At 35.6% G+C, this 25,543-nt stretch overlaps 1 protein-coding gene across 3 annotated transcripts in view; it reads right to left on the reverse strand.

The window, feature by feature from the left end:
* The window catches only part of RASSF9 (Ras association domain family member 9), a 174,033-nt gene that overhangs the window by 47,975 nt on the left and 100,515 nt on the right, over positions 1 to 25,543 (reverse strand). For 2 of the 3 annotated variants that reach the window (XR_010129376.1, XR_010129375.1), the window contains one exon: positions 9,918 to 10,058. The gene's annotated coding sequence lies outside the window, so the exon portion shown is untranslated. Of the gene's footprint in view, positions 1 to 9,917; positions 10,059 to 12,986; positions 13,085 to 25,543 lie in introns of those variants that run through there. The other variant, XR_010129377.1, reaches the window with a different exon arrangement.

Here is a 25,543-nt window from a genome sequence, read left to right on the forward strand (position 1 = left end):
CAGAGGGAAATTTGTTAATGACCCTTTAGCTATTCAGAGAATAATCTTTTTCAAAGCTTGATAACATCTATAACCCTCTCCCTAAGACAAAATTTACTAAGGTTTTTAAAAAATAAAAAAAGGGTTTTTTTCTATTTTTATGAACATAATATTACTTAAACCATCATCTAAATTAGGATTTCTCCACTGCAGCATATCACTGTTTTGGACCAGATAATTCTGACTGTTGAAGGTATAAGGTGCATTTCAAGATGTTTTCCAGCATCTTTGGTCTCTGCTAGGTTCTAATAGCAATTACTCAGTCATGACAATCTAAAATATCTCTTGAAATTGCCAAATGTTTCTTGGGAGACAAAATTGCTTCTAATTAAAAAATACTAACCTAAATATATGTCTACCCTCTTCTGCTCACATTGTACTAAAGGTACTTATTTTCAACCACAAATATGACAGTCAAACATTTTCTGGAAGTCTATGGTATTTCTGGATGCTGCGATGATAAAAATGGACTTTAAATGAATTAATACATGTAGTCATTCAAGAAAAGGGGCCTTTGTTAGAGTTTACAGGGAGAAAAATAATATATTTCTTTAATTGGTAGAAAGAAGATACTTGAGTTAAAGATTTGTCTTCTCTATGCTGACTCAGAAGCTGTGTTAGGACCCATGACTGGATGTTACAGTGAACAATACTAAAATGGAATAGAAGAATTTAAATAATTAGAACTTTGCTAAAATGATGTTTAAATGTTTATTAAAAATTACTTAGGATTACCAAGGATTTAAAAACTAAAAATGATTTTTTTTGTAGGGGGACATAATATTACTTAAGTCATCATCTAAATCAGGATTTCTCAAGTGTAGCACTATTGCTATTTTGGACAAGACACTTAAATTACTACTGCGTATTAACTATTGATAATATACCATCTTGAATTACCAGCTCAGGTTATCTATACATTTCAACTATTGTGGTATTTATATTTTGATAATTTGTAAGAGTCTTTTTTAAAGAAAAGCCATTAACTTTTGCTTGCTATATGTAATACATATGTCACTACTATATTTAATTTTTTCACTTTATTTTGATTATTTTCAATATAGAGCTCTTGTTAAATTTTTTTACTCCAAGCCATTAATATGTTGCTATTATTTATCCACTGCTTTTATGTCTAGTAAGCTCTTTCCCATAATTAGAAAAACAAACACTCACCTGAATATTTATTGACTCCGTTTTTAATTTGTTTAGTAACTTTTATATTCTGTCATTATTAAAGGACTTCTAATTCCAGGCTACTGAATCTTCAACAACTGGGAAAATAATTTATTTACTGAATGCCTACAGCATGCCTGGGTGGTTTAAAAGTTGCGTCCTATATAACCTTATTTAACATGTCATCACTATTAACAAGGTATAATTATTCTTAGTTTGCAGATGAGGATATTGAAAACCACAAAATGTAATAGTTCTATCAATTCCACACAGTTACATGCAGTGGAGCAGACATTTAGACCAGTCCTGCTTGACCTAAAGCTCGTGTTCTTTCAATTACAGCGATACTCTACAAGCAATAGGGAGCATCTTAGACTTTTAAGTTGGAAAAATGACATGATCAAAGCTGTGCTTTAAGAAAATCTATTTAGCAGAAGCGGACATGCAACATTTTTAAAAAGGGGAGTCTGAATGCTATTGAAATAGCCAAATAGCCAAGTCAAGGATAATGAAATCCCTGGGTCTGAATGAGTGTAGTAACTGGAAACTGAAGAGGAAGAAATAGAAAAGAGGTATTATGGGAAGATAATTTACAGAAAAGGGTAACTGATTCAATGTTGGTGTCTGTAAGCAGAGGTGTTAAAGATTATTAGGAATTTCCTGTTAATTCAAATAGAAAGAACATATAAGCAGTTTTTTTTAATATGAAGTTTTTCTAAGGAAGATTGTGACCTCAAGTTTGGACATCCTGAGGCACTAAATGCAGAGGAAGAGCCTTTGGTGGAAGTTTAAAACTTAAAATTGCATCCTGGGACATGAAAAACGGGGTTAAAATTTATTGCTAGATGTGGGAGTCATCTGCACTGATTTAATAGAAACCACGAGATTGCCAAGGGTAAGAGTTGAAATGAGAATCATCATGGGCAGATTCATGAAAAATATTTATATTTAAGTGGTGAGAACAGGAAAAGAATCTAGATACAAAAATAAAAGGAGTGAGCAAAAAGTAGAAAGGGACACAAAGAAAAATATTTGATGTTTGCAACTGATTAGTATTTTATTTTATCTTTCTTTGGCTCTTAACTGTCGCCCAAAGGCTCTGACATCAGAAATGACTCCCACCCCTGATCAAGAGTCTCTCCAACCTCACAGATGCTGGCCTCTTGGCACCTGCCTAGCTCTTGGGCCTGACCTTCAGTCCTGCTGGCCTCTTATTATTTCCCTCACCCTAGGTTTGGCCTCTGGAACCTCTCCCTCCTGTGTACCACACCCCACCTGCTGTGGAGCCCATTGTGGGGGCAGGGAGAGAGGCCTCCCCTGAGGATCTACTGCCCCCTGGGGCTGTTGAGTTGGGCAGAATCCTGGGCCCCCAGAGGCCTCCCCTGAGGATCTACTGCCCCCTGGGGCTGTTGAGTTGGGCAGAATCCTGGGCCCCCAGAGGCCTTTGCTCACACACACTCCTTCTCCCTGTTCCTGGCACACTCCCTTCCCCGAGATTACACAATAGTCAGAGTCCTTCTTTCCAGGGGACTGGGCCATGGGTCCTTCACCCATATGTCCATCCTCCTCTCCATGTAAGTGCTGTTTGGGCAGGAGTCATCATGCAAGGGTGACTTCAACAACCATGTACCAAGCCACCGCAGCTGCTGCCACTCTGGAGCCTGTACAGAAGAAACTGAATCTTTTTCATATTCTCATAAATCAGTGTGAGTTTTTGATAGAAAACTATGATGATTATTTAAACTTATCATTAGTTGCAAACAGTAAATATTTTTAAACAGCATAGAAATATACTGTCAGTACCATACCTATATCCCCTCCCACTAATCAGATGGATATATAGCTGACTAAATTCCAACATCTAGCCCCTGCATTACTTTGCTTGAGAGTTTTCTTTTGTCTCCGGAATCTGCTATGCTTGCTCACCCTATAGGTTAGTAGTGTCAGAGAGTTTCCCTCCAACCCCCAGCCCTCAGCCACTATTTGATGGAACTTAGTACATAAATACTCCAGCTCCTTTGCACCTTGGATAGGATAACTTTGAAGCACATTGTCTACGCTGGCTATGCCAGTACCCTGACATGTTTAACTTTAAGTTACTATCAGAAAGAACTTGCCTAATAACAAAAGCTTTACTGTCTTTTCTTTTATCATTTCCCTAGTAATATTTCTTGATATCACTTACAAAATAAACTTCTTGTGCTCTTAAACTCAACACTGCCTCATGGTCTGCTTCTGGGAGAACCCAAATGAAAACAGAACATGAAGGATGATAAAGGTTATTAGAAACAGAAAAGTAACTGCTGATCTTAAAGACAGATGAGGAACAGATAAATTGCGTGTAAGAAAACCAAGAATAAGAGAGTGTTTGGAAATGCCAGGCAATTTGAGGTTATGTTGAGGGAAGCTGAGAGAAGCATTTGAACTTGGTCTGAGTAAAAAATTCTCTGCCTTGAGTAATGTGAAGGAGGATGTTAAGAATCTGGAAAAGAGTAGATGAAGTTTGGAACAGCTGTGGTGTATAACATGGTAAGCTGTCAATCAGGGTTAAAAATATTTTACGATAGTGTCAAATAATGAAAAGCATATTTTTCTTCAATCAAGCAGACCTGCATAGGAATTCTGGCCTTACCTCACTGTGTGAACATGTGCAAGATATTTAACATCTCTGGCCTCATTTTCTACATCTGTGAAATGATAATAAGGTTCAGCAATCAAGGATCGATGGATTAAATGCAGCAGCATGTAGGAGCCTAGCACATGGTAAATAATTAATTAATTTAAGCTGTTACTCCAACTGAGAGAGAAAAGAATCCAGCTGAAATTTGATTGCATGAGTTTAGAGCAGCGATATTCAGCTTGGTATTGCGTAACTTAAAAAAAAATAGAATGTTCATCTCTATTACAGAGATCTTGGAATAAGAAACACCTACGTGTTCCAAGTTTTTCCTTTCCCAGGGGTTCTCATGGACTTACACGTGCTATTTTTGATAACTTACTACATTTGTCTAGGCATGCACTTAAAAGGGTAACAAAAATAAAAGTAACTTCAGTTTCAGATTTGTAAGTGCTTTACATGGGTATTATTTATCAGACAATGAATAGTATCTGATTATTTTGGTAAATCAGACTTAAGCCTTCCTTCTCAGCTTTATTTATAGATTAAAACAATGAACTTAATACTAACTTAAAAAAAATTTCAAGCACACAACATTGTTATGTTGCCAACAGAAGTTACAACCTCAAATGAACTTCCTTGTTCTTAATACATATTCTAATTTATTTTTAAAATTTTCTTTCTTCAAAGTAGATTGGTCTTTATATACTTTCACATTCTTTTCACTGTTAGACTTTAATAACATTGTCATTACAGCAAAAAACCCTACCTTACTATTATTTCTATAGCTCCCAACAATTGAATCCTGGGAATTTTCTGTACTGAAGAATGTTCCATGTGCATTTTTGAAGAATGTGTACTCTACTATTGTTAGATGGAATGTTCTATAGATGTCTATTAGTTCTAGTAGTTTACAGTTGTCAAGTCTTCTGTTTCCTTGTGGATCTTTTGTCTAGTTGTTCTATCCACTATTAAAAGTGGAGTATTGAAGCCTCGAGCTATTATTCTTATTTTTTAAAAATTTTCTCTTAAAATCTGTTAGTTTCTGTTTCATATATTTTGGAATTTTTTCATTATTGTTAGTAACCATTTTTATCTTAAAGTCTACTTTGTCTAATACTAGTATAGCCACTCCAGCTTTCTTTTAGTTACTGCTTGAATGGTGTATCTTTTTCCATCCTTTTAAATCTACATATACCTTTGAAGTGGGATCTTGTTATTGTTGTTTAATCTATTCTGTCCAATTTCTGCCTTTTGATTGGAATGTTTAATCTATTTTCCTTTAATGTTACTATTGATAATGAAGGATTTATATCTGCTATTGTGTTACTTATTTTCTCTCTGTCTTATTACTTTATGATGTCATTGTTTCTCTATTTTTTATTGCCTACTTTTTGGTGAAATAAGTATTTTTAAGTATACAAATTTAATTCTGCCGATATTTCTTTTACTACATTTTTGCATTGTTTTCTTAGTGATTTCCCAAAGAACTATAACTAAAACTGATAACAATTTAGTTTGGACTAATACCAACTACTTTAAATCATATACAAAAACTTTGCTCCTATATAGTTCCATCGTCTCCTTATATTTCTGTTTTTATTGCCTTAAAAATTACATCCTTATACATTATATTTTCATGTATACTCTTTTAGTTCACTTGGGTGGCTATTAAAAAATACTACAGACCTGGTAGTTCAAAAACAATAGAAATTTATCTCGTATAGTTTTGGAAAGACCAAGACCAAAGTTCTGTTAGATTTGATGGCTGGCGAGGGCCTCTTTTTCGGTTCCTAGATGGTGCCTTCTAGCTGTGTCTTCACCTGGTAGAATGGGCAAGGCAGCTTTCTGGGGCCTCTTTTATAAGAACACTAATCCCATTTGGGAGGGCTGACCCTCAAAACTTAATTACCTCCAAATACCCCACTTTCTAAAACCATCACATTAGTGATTAAATTTTCACACATGAATTTCAGGGCACACAAACATTCAGACCATAACATAAGCATTAGCTTATGCAGTTATTTTACAACTTAGAAGAAAAAAGAGTTACAAACAAAATATATTTATGCTTTAAAAATATTGCTTTCCTATGCAGTGCTCTTTGCAGTGCTCATTATTTATTTTGTTTGGCGATACTGTATTGTTTCCTTTCACTTCAGCCTGAAGGACTCCCTTGAGAGTTTCATGTGGGCAAGACAACTAGTGAAAAATTACCTGTTTTTGTTTGGTTGTTTGTTTTGTTTTGTTTTCAATCTGGGAATGTCTTAAGGTCTTCTTCATTTTTGAAGGATAATTTAGCTAATATAGAATTTTTGGTTGTCAGTCTTTTGCTTCAACCTTTTGAAGATGTTATCTTGGTGCCTTTTGAATTCCAGGTTTCTAATGAGAAACCATACACCAGTCTTATTGTACATCTCTTTTTTTGTGTTGAGGCACTTTTTCCTTGCACTTTTCAAGATCCTCTCTTCTTTTTCAGCTCTTTATGGTTGGATTTGTATATGTCTGTGTTGATATTTATCAGTTTATTCTATTGGATGTTCGTTGAGCTTCTTGAATGTGTAGATTAACGTTTTTCATCAAATGTGAGAAGTTTTGGCTATAAAATTTTAAATAATAGCCATTCCTTCTGGGATTCTCATTATGAATGTGTTGGTATCCACAAGTCTCTGAGCTTTTGCTTATTTATATTTATTTATTACTTTTAAATTTGTGTCCTCAGGCTAAATAAGTGTAATTGACTTATTTTTCAAATTCACGGATAATTCCTTCTACCAGTTCAAATCTGCTGTTGAGTTTTTCTAGTGCATTTTCATTTACTTAAAATGCTTTTCAACTACTGGATATCTTTTAAAAAAATATTCTTATCTCATTGTTGATATTCTCTATTTCCTGAAATAGTATTCTCATACTGTAGTTCTTTATACAATGTTTTCTTTAGTTCTTTGAGCATATTTAAAATAACTGATTACATCTTTGTCTAGTAAGTCCTACAAATGTGCTTTTTCATGGGCAATTTCTGTCTATTTCTTTGTTATTCCTGTATATGTATCTAACTTTCATGATCCTTTACATGTCATAAATTTTGTAGAAAATTGGACATTTTAAAAATATAATGTGACAACTCTAGAAATAAGATTCTATCCTTTTCTCATTGTTTATAGTTATTGCTATTTGTTATTGCTTTTGGTGTTGTTTCTTTTTGTTTGCCTAATGGCTTTCCTGAATTAATTTTGTAAGTCAATATTTATCATCATGTATAGCCACTGAAGTCTCTGCTTGATTAGTTTGGTGACTAGCTTTTTATAGTGCATAGATTTCCTTAAATGTCATGTTTAAGTCAATTTTCACATTGCTGATAAAGCCAAACCTGAGACTGGGCAATTTACAAAAGAAAGAGGTTTATTGGACTCAACAGTTCTACATGGCTGGAGAGGCTTCACAATCATGGTAGAAGGTGAAAGACATTTCTTAAATGGCGGCAGCAAGAGAGAAGAGAGCTTGTGCAGGGAAACTCCCCTTTTTAAAACTATCAGATCTTGTGAGCCTTGTTTGCTATCGCAAGAACAGCATGGGAAAGACCTGCCCCCCAATGATTCAATTATCTTTCATTGGGTCCCTCCCACAACACGTGGGAATTCCAGGAGCTACAAGATGAGATTTAAGTGGGGACACATAGCCAAACCATATCATTCCACTCCTGGCCCCTCCCAAATCTCATGTCTTCACATTTCAAAACCAATCATGCCTTCCTTGCAGTCCCCCAAAGACTTAACTGTTTTCAGCATTAACTCAAAAGCCCACTCTCCAACGTTACATCTGAGACAAGGCAAGTCCCTCCCATCTATGAGCCTGTAAAATCAAAAGCAAGTTAGCTACTTCCTAGATACGATGGGGATATAGGCATTGGGTAAATACAGCCATTCCAAATGGGAGAAATTGGCCAAGACAATGGGACTCCAGGCCCCATGCAAGTCTGAAATGCAGCAGGGCAGTCAAATCTTAAATCTCTAAAATGATCTCCTTTGACTCCATGTCTGGCACCCAGGTCACACTGATGCAAGAGGTTCCCATGGTCTTGGGCAGCTCTGTCCCTGTGGCTTTGCAGGATACCGCCTCCCTCCTGGCTGCTTTCACAGACTTCTATTGAGTGTCTGCAGCTTTTCCTGGCACACGGTGCAAGCTGTTAGTGGATCTACCATTCTGGGGTCTGGAGGACAGTGCCCCTCTAGTCCCAGCTCCACTAGGCTGTGCCCCATGGGGAACTCTGTGTGGGAGCTCCCACCCCACATTTGACTTGCACACTCTCCCAGCAGAGGTTCTCCATGAGCACCCTGCCCCTGCAGCAAACTTCCAATTGGACATCCAGGCATTTCCATACATCCTGTGAAACCTAGACAGAAGTTCCCAAACCTCAGTTCTTGATTTCTGTGCACCTGCAGGCTTAACACCACATGAAAGCTGCCAAAGTGTGGGGCTTGCACCATCAGAAGCCATGGCCTGAGCTGTACCTTGGCCACTTTTAGTCATGGCCAGAGAGGCTGGGATGCAGAATATCAAGTCCCTAGACTGCATACAGCAAAGAGCCTCTGGTTCTGGTCCACAAAACCATTTTTTACTCCTAGGTTTGCAGGCCTGTGATGGGAGGGGCTGCCGCAAAGGTCTCTGACATGACCTAAAGACATTTCCCCCATTGTCTTGGGTATTAAGATTTGGCTCCTCATAACTTTGCAAATTTCTGCAGCCAGCTTGAATAAAAAATCCCTCAGAAGATGGGATTTTCTGTTCTATCACATTGTCAGGCCACACATTTTTCATACTTTTATGCTGTTTCCCTCTAAAACCGAATGCCTTTAACAGCACCCAAGTCACCTCTTGAATGCTTTGCTGCTTAGAAATTTCTTCCACCAGAAACCCTAAATCATCTCACTCAAGTTCAAAATCCCACAAATCTCTGGGACAGGGGCAAAATTCCACCAGTTTCTTTGCTAAAACATAGCAAGAGTCACCTTTGTTTCAGTTCCCAACAAATTCCTCATCTCCATCTAAGACGACTTCAGCCTGGATTTGATTGTCCATATCACTTTCAGCATTTTGGTCAAAGCCATTCGACAAGTCTCTAGGGAGTTCCAAACTTTCCCACATTTTCCTATCTTCTGAGCTGTCCAAACTTTTCCAATCTCTGCCTGCTACTGAGTTCCAAAGTTGCTTCCACATTTTGAGGTATCTACAGCAGTGCCCACTCTATTGGTACCAATTTTCTGTGTTAGTCTGTTTTCACACTGCTGATAAAGGCATACTCAAGACTGGGCAATTTACAAAAGAAACAGTTTTATTGGACTCACAGATGTACATGAGTGGGGAAGCCTCACAATCATGGAAGAAGGTGAAAGGCACTTCCTATATGGTGGCAGCAAGAGAGAAGAGAGATTGTGCAGGCAAACTTTCCTTTTTAAAACTATAAGATCTCATGAGACTTATTTGCTATTACAAGAATAGCACGGGAAAGAGCTGCCCCCATGATTCAATTATCTTTCACTGGTTCCCTCCCATAACACATAGGAATTATGGGAGCTACAAGATGAGATTTGGGTGGGGACACACAGCCAAACCACATCATGCCATGAACAATTATGTCCCTCTGGATTTCTCAGTGGGCTAAATGTGTGTTATGGTGTGTGTTCAGTGCTCAGGCACACAATTTATAACTGTAACATAACCTTCAGTTCTTCTTTCCCAGTGCCTGATAGTCTGCCAGAGGTGAGAATCTAGGGCCTTCTCAGATATTTCCTGGGTGCATAAACAACCTCATACACGCATGTTCCTTCTAGATTCCCAGGAATATATTAGGACATTTCAACCTCTTGAAACCTCTTCTAGGTTTGCAGACTACCAACTTTTTGTTGTATCCTCACATGCAGAAGAAGATGAGAGAGCTTTCCAGGATCTCTTTCATAAGGGCACTACTCATTTATAAGGGATCCAGCCTCATGACCTAATTACATGTCGAAGGCCCTACCCCCTAATACCATCACTATCACGTTGTAAGTTAGGACTTCAACATATAAATGGGAGAAGGGGCACATACCTTCAGTCTCTTGTAAATGACCGTTTTAAGTAGATGGGTGTTTTGGAGGATCTCCAATCTCATGATGTCCCCTTCAGTTGATATTAGCATGCTTGTTTTCACCATAGTGGTGGAGCTGTGCTTTCTAAGGCTAGTGCAGAGCTGAAGAGAGAGAGATGGGAATAGGGATAATTAGAAACAAAATATAGTTTACTATTCTCTATATTTAGCCATTTGTCTTAAATAAATACTTTCAGGTTCTTGTAAACTGTTGGTTAACTTTTAGGTTTCTAAAAAACTTATTTTGACAGTTTTTGCCAGTGCTTTTATTAAATAAATAGGCTAACTTTGGATCCCACCCTAACACAAAGAAATTACAGTAAATATATTTTTTCCTTCTTTTGTTTTGAAAAACTACAACAAAAAATGTATAATGATCTACAAAAATTGCAACTTGGTTCATCTAAGGCAAACTAAACCATCATTAGTATGTTAGAGCAAAATTGAAAAATTGTCAGACCTATGAAAATGTCCAAAAAGAGAAGTATATCTCTTTAATCAGACTAAACTGGCCCTAGTGAAAGATAAAAATTGCATTAATTGAAAAAACAGTTAAAAAAGAAAGTAAAGTGTTCCAACAAAGAGAAGATCGTCAGTAGGGTCAGAGGACTGCTGAGAGGCACAATTCAAGTGTAGAATTTGTCCAAGGACAAGTGACATCCTCTACCTCTTCAACTTTCTCTGGACACACATGTGTTATCCTTGTTTATAGCTTTTTACATGATTTTGTATAATAACTAAATCCAGCTAAAATAGCATGAGGACAAAAGAGTGGAATAGGCACTCTTTATACTCAAAATCTCTTTACTTGGGGTAAAACTACAATTGCTGGTAATGAAGAGCACAGGCTTTGAAGAGAATCAAATCTAAATTTAAATTTGACTCCTCTACTTAATAGTTCTGTGACATTAAGTTCCTTACTCTCTGGAAACCTTATTTTTCTCATAGGTAAAATCTAGAACTTTGTAATAAACTAAATAATGTATGTAAAACTTTTAGTTAGGTGTCTAGCATATAAGGAGTGCTAAATAAATGATAGCTATGATTTATGTGAGTATTAGTATAGCCTATAATAAATGTCTGTTTTTATAAATGAGGAGTTCTCTTGAGTCAGCAGTTTAAAAAAAAAACACATAAATTTAAATAAGGTCTGGTATTCAGACCTTATTATTTTACATGTAAATGTGAACCATATACAACTTGACCAATAGTTAATTTATGTATTGCAATAAACAAGTGAATATAACCAAAGTGTGGTTCTATCACTCCTACTTTTTTGTGTTATTGGAAAAAAAATCCAGAGTTCTTTAAGATGAAAGGCTGAATAATTTTATTCATTGTGTTGCTATCTTATCGTTCTTGCTTTGTGTCTCTATAGGTCTGAATTGTTTTCTAATGTGTCATAACATTTTTTTCTGTTTATACCATGCTTGTTTTTGTCTGATATCAGATCAAGTACACTACTGTGGAAAAGTCTTGACATCCTTCAACATGACTTTATAATCACTCATCATTCAAACTCAGCTATACAATCTGTATCTGAAACATTGTTACTGTTATAAATATTTCTTTCCTAATTACCATTTCATAGATCAACAGAATATTACATTTTCTTTCTCACAAAAACAAAATAATAATTGTCACTACCAATTATTGAGGATCAACTATAAGGTAGGCACTGACCCAGTCCCAGGAATAATAATAACAATGAGTACTCTATATTGAGAAAGGTTTTATGCATATCTCATTAGTCTATAAAACAAACGTATAAATGAAGTATTCTTATTTTAGCAGTGAGAACAATGAGATTTTTGAAAGCTACGTGAGTAGAAAATTGAAGAGCTTTATTTTTAATCTAGTTCAAAATACATGCTCTTTATATTTTACCATACAGCCACTCCATATAAATGCATGCAAAAATATTTCCCTTTAAGTCATATTGTTACAAAGGTCTTCTCCAGTGATGTTGGAGTGACATTATAGGTTGCTTGTAAATGTAACAATTGTTTTCAAATTTAGCATTGCTTCTAAGACTGTTCTGCTTTACTTAAAACTGTTCTTGTTGGTTGACTATTGATTCCTCCTCTCATGCATATCTTGCTCTTCCTTCTATATGTCTTTTACCCATGACATCTGGCGTTAAATATATTTAATGGTTTCATAGTCATTAACATATAAATTATGCTAGATCCCACTCTTACACTCCTTGTTCCGTAAGTTATCCAGCACTGTGTCAGTTAGTAAGCATGCATACCCACACAAAACACACACAAACACACACACACACACACACACACACACACACACACCAATACTACTGAATAAACCACCTCAAAATCCTATGGGTTAAAACAATAATTTTTCTCATAGTCTGGGGATCAACTGAGGGTAAGCAGATTTGGCTGGACTCAGCTAAAAGTCTTGCTGATCTCAGCTGATGGCATTCAGGCATCTGAAAATAGACTGATAAAGATTGGGTTCTACGCCTACTTTTTTTTCCCATATGCAATATTTGGCTTGCTGGACGTTTTATTTCATTGTGCTGTAATATGCACAAAAGAGGATCACCAACAATGCAAGTACTTTTCAAACCTCTGCTTTTATAACTTCTGCTAAAATTGTACTGGACAAAACAAGTATCTGAATTCTCTGAATCCTGGATAAAAATGTAGACTGCTACAGTTAACATTACATCTCATACATCTGGATGGCTTATGACATACACAAATCTACTCTGGAGCCAGTTCATTCTCGTCATAGTTCAGGAAGAGCCATTGCACTAAATTTACTATCAACCTTACCTACTAACAGAAAAATAATGTTCACACAATTCAGTCTTCTTCCTTGTATGTAATGGTGAATTAAGATAGGAGTCATTAGCATACCATCCTCATTTGTTTACTACACAAATAAATGGGCCACCTCTCTTTAGTTTTCACCTTTTTGGGGAGCATGATATAAAGGGTAATTCATTCATGAGAAATACGTAAGTGAACTAAAAATAATTGAAATTGTCAGTCTGCAAATTACCCAGGTTGGTGCAGAAACAGTTTTTCAACAGTGAGGAAGGTGTTTCTTAAATGTATTATATTGCTTTTCCCCAAATAGCTGTCATTTCTGTATATTCTCTGTATAAGAAAATAGAAAAAGGTATTAAAATAAGGAAAGTTGGTGAATTATGATTAATAGCAAATGTGTGGTGATAATTTCAAATTTGACTTGAGATAAAGCTTAAATAATTGTTTTAATAACACAGATAAGGTAGAAGTTTTCCTTTTAAGATGTATATATACCTATATCTACGTATAAATACATGTATCTCAAGCTAATATAAATAAAGCTAATTTATATTGATATGAAGCTATTTTATATGTATATATACTTAAGTATATATATATATTTAAAATTATTTGCATCTGGAAGAACTTATTGTCTTTGTATAGCATATCAAATAATTCCAGAATTTCATGTGTATTTCCTATTTAGTAAAACTCATATTATTTTTCCATTTAATACTGGAAGATAAACAGTTTATCTTGAAAATCAGCTGGAAACTTTTGACAGATACTTCATCATTGCCTGAGTGACAGCTTTCTCTGACACATCGATGAATCCTTGGTCTTCCCAAAGCTTGTGAATTCTCTGATGGTCTGAAGGGATTTGGCTATTTCTACTTCTTAAACTGAATTACTGGGCTTATAACAGAGAATTACTGTTATATATAATAGTTGTTTATTTTAAGAATGTTTCACACCATAATCTTTGGAATAAATTTTCAGGCCCAATTTCTATAATTTAGACTAAAATTTACCACCTCTTCAAATAATTCAACTGAAGGAAATTAGATGAGAATATGAAATACGTCTTATCGTATAATACTAAAATCATTCAATTATTTATTTCTACATATACATTCACCCTCAAAGCATGTATGTATAGATTTTATGAATCACTTAACCATTTTGCATCTCTTTCCATATGTTAAATATGTCAATAATACACATGTGAAAAGCATAACCATTAATAACCTTACAGAGGTATAATTTAAGTAACTTTAAATCATTACAGTCACCTTCCAGTTGCCAGGCTGTCTTGAAAATATGTAATTGTTAAGTTGATGCTATAGTAACTGTCAATGTTTCTAATGGCAACCAAAAAAGCAATCTTGAAGTTTAGCATTTTGAAAAGTTTCAAAGGAAAAAAATTGGAAAAAATTATCTGACTACCTCTAACAATATTATGAAAAACAGCAAAGAGAACAGTTTGAAAATGTGTAAGTCCTATGCAAATTTGTTGACATGGTTCTAAGGATAGCTTTAATTTTCCCAAAGAAAACTATTTGAGCCACTATAATTACTTTAATGTGCTTTTATTTTTGTTTAGACAAAAATTATAATTAGTTATAATTGGTTTTTTGTTGTTGTTGTTGTTGTTGTTTTTGAGACAGAGTCTTGCTCTGTCACCCAGGCTGGAGTGCAGTGGCTCGATCTGAGCTCACTGCAAATTCCACCTCCTGGATTCAAGCAATTCTCCTTCCTCGGCCTCCCAAGTAGCTGGGATTATAGGCGCCCACCACCATGCCCAGCTAATTTTTGTATTTTTAGTAGAGATATGGTTTCACCCTATTGGCCAGGCTGGTCTTGAACTCCTGACCTCAAGTGATCTGCCCGCCTCGGCCTCCCAAAGAGCTGGGATTATAGGCGTGAGCCACCACACTTGGCCTGTCTAAATATAATTGTTGATTCATTCATTACAGTATTTAAAGCAAGGTTGTAAAAGTTTTGATAGTCTACTATACTTTTTAAATGAGGTATACTTCTCTTACAGTAGGAATGTGTGTCATTTTAGAGTAAAATTGTGTTATATAATAAATTAATGCTGAATACAAATTATGTATTTTTATTTTAACCATATAGTTTAATTGTGTGGAAGATCACATAATAAATCATTTCAACCAACACAATTTTGCTTTTAAAATTACATTAATTTAATGAAAGATAAGAGACCTTATTTGTTGAATTTCTAGGTCTATTCTATTAAAATGCTAAACATTTTTGAAACTGGAATCAAAGTAAGGTGATTTCTGCCTATCTAGTGGCTAAGAAGTCAGTGTTGACTCTCTGGTTGTTATTGTCACTGTGGGTGTGTGTGTGTCGATGAATTAGAAGGGAAGGGTGCTGAAGACATGTTCTCATCCAATTGTTCTCAGTTTAATTATTTGAAAAGATGGCAAAATTTAGTTTAAAGTATACCTGAATCCCTAATTGTGCCTAAAAATTTATTCCAACGATTATGCTATGGAGTATTCTTAAAATTAAAACTATTGTGTATACCAATCATTCTCTATCATAGCCCAGCAATTCAGTTTAGAAAGTAGAAATAGCCAAATCCTTTCAGACCATCAGAGAATTTATAAACCTTGGGAAGGCCAAAGATTTATTGATGTGTCGCAGAAAGCTGTCACTCAGGCATTGGTGAAGTATCTGTCAAAAGTTTCCCGCTGATTTTCAAGATAAACTGTTTACCTTCCAGCATGGAACAGAAAAATAATGAGTTTTACTAAATAAGAAATACACATGAAATTCTGGAATTATTTGATATGCTATACAATGACAATCAATTCTTCAAGACGCATATAATTTCAAGATAATAAGCACAGGCTTTGTCAGCTTACACTGTGCAAACTCCTAGAAGTGATTCAGACGATCATTTAGACTGATTAGGAGTAAGGAAGAGATCTCCTGTGATATTAAAGATTAAAGTGAACTGATGTTATACGGAATTATACTTTTCTAGTTGTCTTTTTAAATATGTATATTTTGTTTTTTCATAGAGCTTCTAAGAAATGGGTGATGTGTTTCACAATTTACAATGTCTATAAATAGAGGAAATGTATACTTTAAAAAGAAAAATACCTGTCCAATTACATTTTATTTGTAAATGCTCTTTCTAAAATGATTGAAATCACATTTTCCATCTTGAGAAGGCAGAAATTTTTCATAGAATTTTCTTGATCTATTTTATTATATTGAAAAACTTTTCTCATAAAGTCATAGGTAAGCTTTTATTGAGCTTTGTCTTTACTTTGTCTTATTATTGCTGATTCAGTATTTTTTCTTTCCCTACTTTTTCTACGAATCTCTCAAGTTATAATCTATAGTTTCCTCTGACATTCTATATTTATTATTGTATTATCAGGACATAATATCTATTTCAGTTTCTCAACTTCAGCACTAATGACATTATGTGTCATGTAATTCTTTGTTGTGGGGAACTGTCTTGTGCATTGTAGCATATTTAGCAACATCTCTGGCCGCTACCCACTAGATATCAGCAGCAAGACCTCCTTACCCCATCTGTGACAACCAAAATTATCTCCAGACACTGCCAAATGTTCTCTGGAGGGCAAAATGACTCCACTTGAGAACTACTAATCTATATAGTACTTGTTACATGGCTTGGTAAAGTTTACATACGGAACTATGATTCAAAACCCAGGTCTCTCTAGTTCTTAAAAAACCCAGGTCCCTCTATTTCTTACAGTTTGTGTGATCTTGGGCCTCAGTTGTGTAACCTCTGAAATGTAAATAATACATTTCTTATAGAATTGTTATTTAAATTGAATGGGATAATATATGTTTTAAAAATAACAATTTATACCTTTTACTATAAAGAAAATTTAAAAGTAGCATTTAGGGACAAAAGGAAGAGAGACCATATCTAGAGTTGTTTATGTATATATTATTATCATTTCAGTCCAACAATTTTGAAAATTACTTGTTTTATCTTGTAAAGTCATTATTGGTGTATATTTTTGATCTGTCTTCTTGCTCTTTTCATTTATTTTCTTAGACATAATACTTTGTAAAGGTATAAAACTTTTGGTCACCTTCCTTGTTATAATTCCTCATGTAATTGAGTAAAAGTTTTGAGTTGCATGGCACACTATAATTACACTCAACTATGCCCGTTATTTTATGCGTTCATTATTCGTTCCCACTACTAGCCTTAACATTCAATCTTGTTATTTCTCTTCATGCATTGACCACTGAAATTTGTTCCTACTCTAATAGGGAATTAGACACCGGAAGTGATATCCATTTGTGTGTATCATATCTTTTATTGGTCAACATAACTTATTTTTACCAGCCTTGAATATTAGCCAACCTTTAGTGGCCTGATCTGACTCAAGTGTCATGAAAAATTGGGAATGGGAAAAACTCTTAGGAGACTATTTCAGTAATCTGAAAGAACAATGATAACAAAGAAGAGATGGATATTAGAGCTATGTAGATATGAATCAGGTTGGATATCAATGATGAGCAAAATGATGGCATCTGAAGTAACTTAAGGTTTGTGGGACATGAATGACTTACTAGACTGAAGAATCGTGGGAGTAAAGATGTGTGCATTTTGCTATCTAACTATATATGTATATGTAGGTATGTACACACATATGTCTTTATATATATGTATGCATATATAGAAGTTAAAACTTTAAGATGAATCATAAAAAAATAAAATCTTCCAGTATTAGAATTATTCATATCATGTAAATCTTTTTAGGGGGCCAATTAATTTTTAAAGTCTTACATTAAATGAGTAATTTACTTACGAAAAAAATATCAGCCATCATATGATTGCTAATGGGAAGAAGATGACAACGTACTCTTAGAACGTATTACTACAGTTCACAAACCATGACTTTGTGACAGCTATATAATTTTAGTGAAATTATGAAGTAGAAAAAGCATTGTGATGTTGGAAAAAAATGCTTCAAAATCAGTTCTTGCACTGAGACATTATATAACAACATAGTTGCCACCACTTCGTATTTTTTTCTTGCAAGTAGAAGAAATTGTCATATATTCCCTCTTTTACATTGTTAACTTTATTTATACTAATATACTAATCAGATTTGAAAGTATTATCAGAAATTATTGCTTTTCTTTTCATACCTCTCAAAGTTCGAATAGTTCATCTTAAACTTCAGATCCTTCTACAAAAGTTAAATTTAATCCAACATCCTTTGAACATTTTACCTCCATTGCTCTCTTTCACCAGTTTGATAAGAGCTTATGCAGCAAACCTCAGAAAATGGTTTTAAATGAATATGTCATTTAATGAACTAACACCATGAAGCTTCAAATGTCAATAGGATAGAGTTAGCTTTCAGTGGGAAACAAATAATATGATATTATACAACATTATTTTAAATTAAAAGAGATTTGCTAATTCTGGAATAGTTACCCTCTCTCATTACATAATGTAATCCTACAAATGGTGAATTAATACTATGAAAAAAATTTAATATAAAGTAAAATTAATGTATATATTATAATGTAATATAAATAGATATATGCATAGATACATAAGTAGACACACAATAAACTCATAGTAATAACTGAGTTAATTATTATTATTATTTTATGTATTCATTTTTTTGAGACGGAGTCTCCCTCTGTCGCCCACGCTGGAGTGCAGTGGCGCCATCTCGGCTCACTGCAAGCTCCGCCTCCCTGGTTAATGACATTCTCCTGCCTCAGCCTCCCGAGTAGCTGGGACTACAGGCGCCCGCCACCACGATCGGCTAAATTTTTGGATTTTTAGTAGAGACGGGGTTTCACCATGTTGGCCAGGATGGCCTCCATCTCCCGACCTCGTGATCTGCCTGCCTCGGCCCCACAAAGTGCTGGGATTACAGGCGTGAGCCGCTGCACCCAGCCAACTGGGTGAATTATTATGGAACAATTTTTAAATTGTAGTCCCTGTAAGTCTACCCATCAAGGAGCCTTGTGCTCTTACACATGAATAGAAGGTAGGGTCACGAGTCCAGGCACAGCTTAGTTGGACCCTTACCTTTGAGTATTAATACGCTGAAATTACAGCATGGTCAGTGGGTCACGCCTGTAATCCCAGCACTTTGGGAGACCGAGGCGGGCGGATCACGAGGTCAGGAGGTCGAGATCATCCTGGCTAACATGGTGAAACCCGGTCTCTACTAAAAATATGAAAAATTAGCCAGGCGTGGTGGTGTGCGCCTATAGTCCCAGCTACTCAAGAGGCTGAGGCAGGAGAATGGCGTGAACGCGGGAGGCGGAGCTTGCAGTGAGCTGAGATCACACCACCACACTCCAGCCTGAGCGACAGAGCGAGACTCCATCTCAAAAAAAAAAAAGAAAAAAAAAAAAAAAGAAAAGAGATTACAGCATGGTGACTGTGGTTAATGATAATCTACTGTATTCTTGAAAAATGCTAAGAGAATGGGTGTTAAGTGTTTTTACCACAAAAATGATGACTGTTTATGAGGTGATGCATAGATTTACCCATTCCATAACGTGTATACTTTCCTGTGTCTCTTAACAACAGGGGTACATTCTCAGAAAAGAGTTGTTAGGCTGTGTTGTCATTGTACAAACATCATAAAGTATACTTACGTGGACCTACATGATATTGCCTACTCTCATACCTAAAGTGTATATACAGCCTATTGATCCTAGGCTGCAAACCTGTATAATCTGTTACTATGTTGAATACTGTAGGCAATTGTAAAAGAATGTTAACTATTTGTGTATCTAAACATATCTAAGGATAGAAAAAGTACACTAAAAGTATGGCATAAAAGATTAAAAATGTACACTTGTGCAGGGCAATTATCATGAATGGAGTTTGCAGGACTCAGTGGCTTTGGGTAAGTCAGTGAGTTAGTGGTGAGTGAATGTGAAGGCCTAGGACATTATTGCACACTACTGCAAACTTTATAAATACTGTACATGTAGGCTACACTAAATTTATTTTAAAAATTCATTTCTTCAATAACAAATTAACCTAAACTTACTGTAACTTTTTTACTTTATAAACTTTTAATGTTTTAACCTTTGACTCTTTTGTAATAACAGCTTAAAATAGGAACACATTGGGCTGGGTGCGGTGGCTCACGCCTGTAATCCCAGCACTTTGGGAGGCCAAGATGGGCTGATCATGAGGTCAGGAGATTTGAGACCATCCTGGCTAACACGGTGAAACTCCGTCTCTACTAAAAATACAAAAAATTAGCTGAGCGTGGTGGCGAGCGCCAGTAGTCCCAGTTACTCGGGAGGCTGAGACAGGAGAATGGCGTGAACCCGGGAGTTGGAGCTTGCAGTGAGCCGAAATTGCGCTACGGCACTCCAGCCTGGGTGAAAGAGAGAGACTCTGTCTCAAAAAAAAAAAAAAAAAAAAAAAGTTGGAAAATATTGTACAGCTGTACAAAAATATTTTCTTGCCTTATATCCTTATTCTATAAGCTTTTTTCCATTTAAAATTTTTATTTTTTTTAATGTTTTTAACCTTTTTGTTAAAACCTTAGAAAGAAACACACACATTAGCCTAGGCCTACATGGCGTCAGGATCATCAGTATCACTGTGTACCACATCCTATCCCACTGGAAGCTCTTCAGGGGAAATAACACACATGGAGCTGTCAATTCCTATAATAACAACACCTTCTTCTGAAATTCCTCCTGAAGGATCTGCCTGAGCCTGCTTTATAGTTGACTTCTTATTTTATAAGTAGAAGTTATATACTTCTACTTATTAAAAAGATAAAGATATAGTGAATACATAAACCAGTAACATGGTCATTTATTATCATTTTCAAGTATTATGTATTATACATAATTGTATGTGCTATACTTTTATAGGACTGGCAACACAGTACGCTTGTTTACACCAACATCATCACAACCACGAGTGAGTAATGCATTTCTGTGCAACATTATGATGGCTACAATGTCACTAGTCAATAGGAATTTATCAGCTCCATTGTAATCTTATGGGCCACCATCATATGGGTGGTCCATTGTTCACTGAAACCTCATTATGTGGCTATGACTGTATGCTTCAAACATCATGTCATACACAATACATATATACAATTATATCCTTAAATTTAAAAAATTAATTCATTTTGGGGACAAAACGACTGAAACCAAAGTAGCAACTGGGCTCCATTCTCATATTGTGGTTCAACTTGGAAAGAATTCACTTCCAAGCTCATTCTGGGTGGGTAATGGCAGAATTTATTTCCTCTTTTCCTGTATGACTGAGGGTCCTTGGTTTTTGCTGGCTATTGGCAGGAAGATACCCTCAGAGCCTGGAGCCTGCCGGCTGTTCTCAAAGTCTACTCCCAGTTTCTTGCCTTGTGAGCTTCTCCAACATAGTCTCAAGGAGAGTTTTTAGCTCCAGTGTGCTAAGGTGGAGCATTATATAATAGCATAATTACAATAGTGACATCTCAAGGTTCCTATGCTATGTAACTGAATCATGGGAGTAACATTGTTTTACTTTTGCTGTATTCTATGGTTGTAAGAAAGTCACTGGTCCTGCCTGTGGAAGGGGATTGCACAAAGGAGTAAATGCCAGGATAGGAATCATTTGAAGGATCACATTAGGGTCTGCCACCACACAAGTTTTGAATAACTTAGAGAATATGAGACATAAAGGAATCAAATAAATGGAGCCAGGAAAAAATTACATACCCTAGTGCATACATTTGGAGATTAGGGATATTTTTCCATTTTTGTACTCCATATTTTCTGTTTTGCGATTATGTTAGACTTACAATAAAAAGTGATTGATTTTAAAAGTTTGCCAAAAGAGGGAATACCGTATTATCATTCTTCTGAAACATAATTCTTTCAAAAATTACTACTGACCCACAAATTATAAATTCTGAGTTTTTTTGTGGTGAAATTTGTACTATTAATATTTCCTCTTAACTTCCTTGGGGCTACTCAGTTCCAATTACCCAGTTATTCTCCAGACATTGTTACCATAGTTAGTGCATTTCTATCTTGACGCTCTCAACATAGGTATTGATTAAGCCTGTCTTCTTAACTATCCACTCTTCTCACCCTATTTTTTGGTGATCACAATCTGTCCTTCTGCTTCAACTGTCATTTCAATGTAAATTATACTTAAAATATTTCCTCCAGAAACTGTATCATCTGAAATGCAAGGCCTTTTTTATTGCTACATGAATGGGTTTTTTAAAGTCCAGTAACATGACTAGACATGTGTACTTCATATCTTGCCATCATGTCAAACTCGAGAAATAAAACCGAAGTCAAAATTCTACTAAACTTTTACTCCTAAATTATTTCTTTTATGTTAATGATAATTTTCCTCATAAATTCTCTTATACATTTAACATTTTCACATGTTAGTCTGTCTCATTTTATTCCATTATGTTATGCCTGGAGCCAAGCTATTATAGAAGTAAGGTACAAAAAAACAAAAATAAAAATAAAATAAAATTTGGGCCTCATCCTGGGAGTAATTTGATAATTAACCAGCTGTGTAATGCTGAATGCTATGGTTATGATACAAAACCATGCTAAGGAAATACCTATAAGTCTAACAGGAAACCAATCTAAAGTGTTGGAAGATGCCTCTAATCTCAAACTGGGTGGTCTTAGAAGAGAGGACCACTAAATTTGATCTTGATGTCAGTTTGTCAGTAAAAAGATACATGGATAAAAAAAGAGCTTCTCTGTCTGAAGAAATCACATGTATAAAGGCATAAAGTCACTTAATTATAAAATATTCTTGACCTGACTCTTACTCTAACATTTTATGTCACACATAGTTCAGTGCTTTACTCCAGTCCTTTACTCCAACTTCAGAACATTCCTCTTACCTTTTGCATTTTCTTTGCTGCAATTTGGTTTAGATTTTCAGTGACTCTTACCTGGACTCATCTCTCTGATTCCTAACTGATGTTTCTGCCTTTCCTCTGTTCTAATGCCAACTCATCTACTCACCGAAGTCAAATAACTGTAACTACATTAGAAACGAATTGAATTTGGTCTTGAAGTTTTAATTAGAGCTTTTCATCATTCCAATTCAAGAATCATTGGAGGTTTGTGTCATTTTATAAATATTATAGAGATAAGAAAAATAAAACTTGGAACCTTATAAAAGTAATATAATTTATGATGTAAATAAGAGATGTGTAGATAGACACAGACAGAAGGAAGAGAACAGAAGATTACGTGATTGATGAAGCAATATAAGGAAAAAAATTAAAAAGATTCTTCCAGAGAGATCTTCAAAAGTCATAGACAAGGTTGGGCACAGTGGCTTGTGCCTGTAAATCCCTGCACTTTGGGATGCCAAGGCAGGTGGATCACCTGAGATCAGGAGTTGGAGACCAGCCTTGCCAACACGGTGAAAACCTACCTTTACTAAAAATACAAAAAATTAGCTGGACGTGGCAGCGTGCACCCTTAGTCCCAGCTACTTGGGAGGCTGAGGCAGAAGAATCACTTGAACCCGGGAAAGAGGTTGCAGTGAGCCGAGATCACACCACTGCCCTCCAGCCCGAGCAACAGAGTGAGACTCTGTCTCAAAAACAACAACAACAAAAAAAAGTCATTTGTAGATGACTTAATGATTATGTGAAAAAAAAGAGGAAATAAGAAAAGAATCTGAGTAGATACAAAAGCATGTAGACTGTCAAAAAGTCATAAATATCTTGCATACAAGATACTCGTGAATGGTTAGTAGTCTGCTTCAGCTAGGAAAAAAAAATATGAAAATCTGAATGGTTGGAAATCTCCAGAACTCCTAGGATGAATGCTGAGCTTCTTAACTTGAAATTAAAGGTTTTTATTATAATCTCAGTGGTCTTTTAGTTATTTCTTTCTACATTTGTTTTACCCCCACAATATTAGAGTTCTTCAGAGAAACAGGATAAATAAGATCTGTATATACATAGAGAAAAATTTCTTTCAAGGAATTGGCTCACATTATTACAAAGGCTGAAAAGTCTAAAAACTGCAAAGTGGGCTAACAGGACAGAGACACAGGGAATAGTTGATGTTGCAGTTCAAGTCAAAATGCTGTAAGGCTGGAGACCTGGTATAAGTAAGCTTGGGCTGCCATAATAAGATATCACAGAGTGTGTGGATTAAACAACAGACGTTTTCTTTCTCTCAATTCTGGAGTCTAAAAAGCCCAAAATCGAAGTTCATCAGTGTTCAGATTATGGTGAGGGCTCTCTTTCTACCTTGTACCTTCTCTCTGTGTCCTCACATGGTGGAGAGAGATTACGATTTCTCTCTTCCATTTCTTATAAAGCCACAAATTCTATCCCGTTAGAGCCCCACCCTTATTACTTCATGTAACCTTAATTACCTTCTAAAAGCCCATCTCCAAATACATTCACATTGGGGATGTATTTGTTGGGATCTTCCACATATAAATTTTAAGGAGACACAATTCAGTCCATAGCGCCCAGGAAAAGCTGATCTTATATTTCAAGCCTGAAGGTGTTCAAACTGGAGATCACATAATAGTCAATGTTGCAGTTCAAATCTGAAGGTCATCTGCTGGCAGAACTACTTCTTTCTCAAAGGAGGTTGATCTTTGTTCTCTTCACACCTTCCACTGATTAGAAAAGGCCCACACACATTGGGGAGATTTTTACTCTGCTTTACTCAAAGCCCATCAACTTAAATATTAACTCAATCCGAAAACATCTTTACAGAAGCATCCAAAATACCTGAGCACCATGGCTAAACAAGTAGACAAATAAATTTAACCATCACATCTATGTTTCACCCTGTTTTCTTCCTTTATCTTTTGACATGCTCCAAAACATACTTCTTCCAAATGTTTGTTCATCTGGAATATATTATTTTCCTATAACTATCTAGTAAAATTCCTCCCATTCAGTAAGACACAAATAAAATGTCATCACTTTTGTAAAGTTTCCCCTAATTATTATCACTTGTGATTGTTATAGCTTTCTATTTTGGAAGCCTATAGTAGTTCAAAGCATCCATGTAGTTCTTACCGTAAACTGATTTACATTATTTGTGTGCTTGTCCAGTTTCATTACTAGATTATCACTAGAGTGTCTTAAAAACATAAACTTACAATGCCTTTCATTGTTTCATATCTTCCCATATATATTATTTCTATTTCCCCATGTTACTCAACACGAAGACCCTGGGGTTTCGTTCTTCTACCGTGGGGTAGAATAACTGGAGAGATAATAACAAAAGGTGATGAAGTAGCAAATGTATAGTGAGTCAATACTATGGTGTTTGAATTCTTAAAATGACACAAATGCATATGCTTATGTTTGAATATGATGTAATGATCACTATATTGTCAGTGTGTATAGCATTAGAGTTGGGTTTTAGCAATATATAAATATATATATATATATTTAAAACAGAAAGCTCTTTTGACATTTCAGTAAGTGTTACAGGACCAACAGGTTTGTATGCCTGCTGCATAGTAACAGACCAATATGCCAAGACCTCAGAGTTTGCAGCAAAGAAAGAGTTTAATGATCACAGGGTGGCTGAGTGAAGAGATGAGCGGAGACCCTCAAATCTGTCTCCCTAAGGAGTTCTGGGCTGGGGTTTTGTGAGAGTTAATATTAGGTGTCAGCTTGACTGGGTCTAGGGACTCCTAGATGGCTGGTAAAGTATTGTTTCTGGATGTGTCTGTGAGGGTGTTGCCAGAGGAGACCAATAGATATTTGAATCAGTTGACCGGGAGAGAAAGACCCTTCTCAATATGGGTGGTCACCA

Source organism: Gorilla gorilla, chromosome 10, assembly GCF_029281585.2.
Source record: "Gorilla gorilla gorilla isolate KB3781 chromosome 10, NHGRI_mGorGor1-v2.1_pri, whole genome shotgun sequence".
In the NCBI taxonomy this organism is placed as follows: domain Eukaryota; kingdom Metazoa; phylum Chordata; class Mammalia; order Primates; family Hominidae; genus Gorilla; species Gorilla gorilla.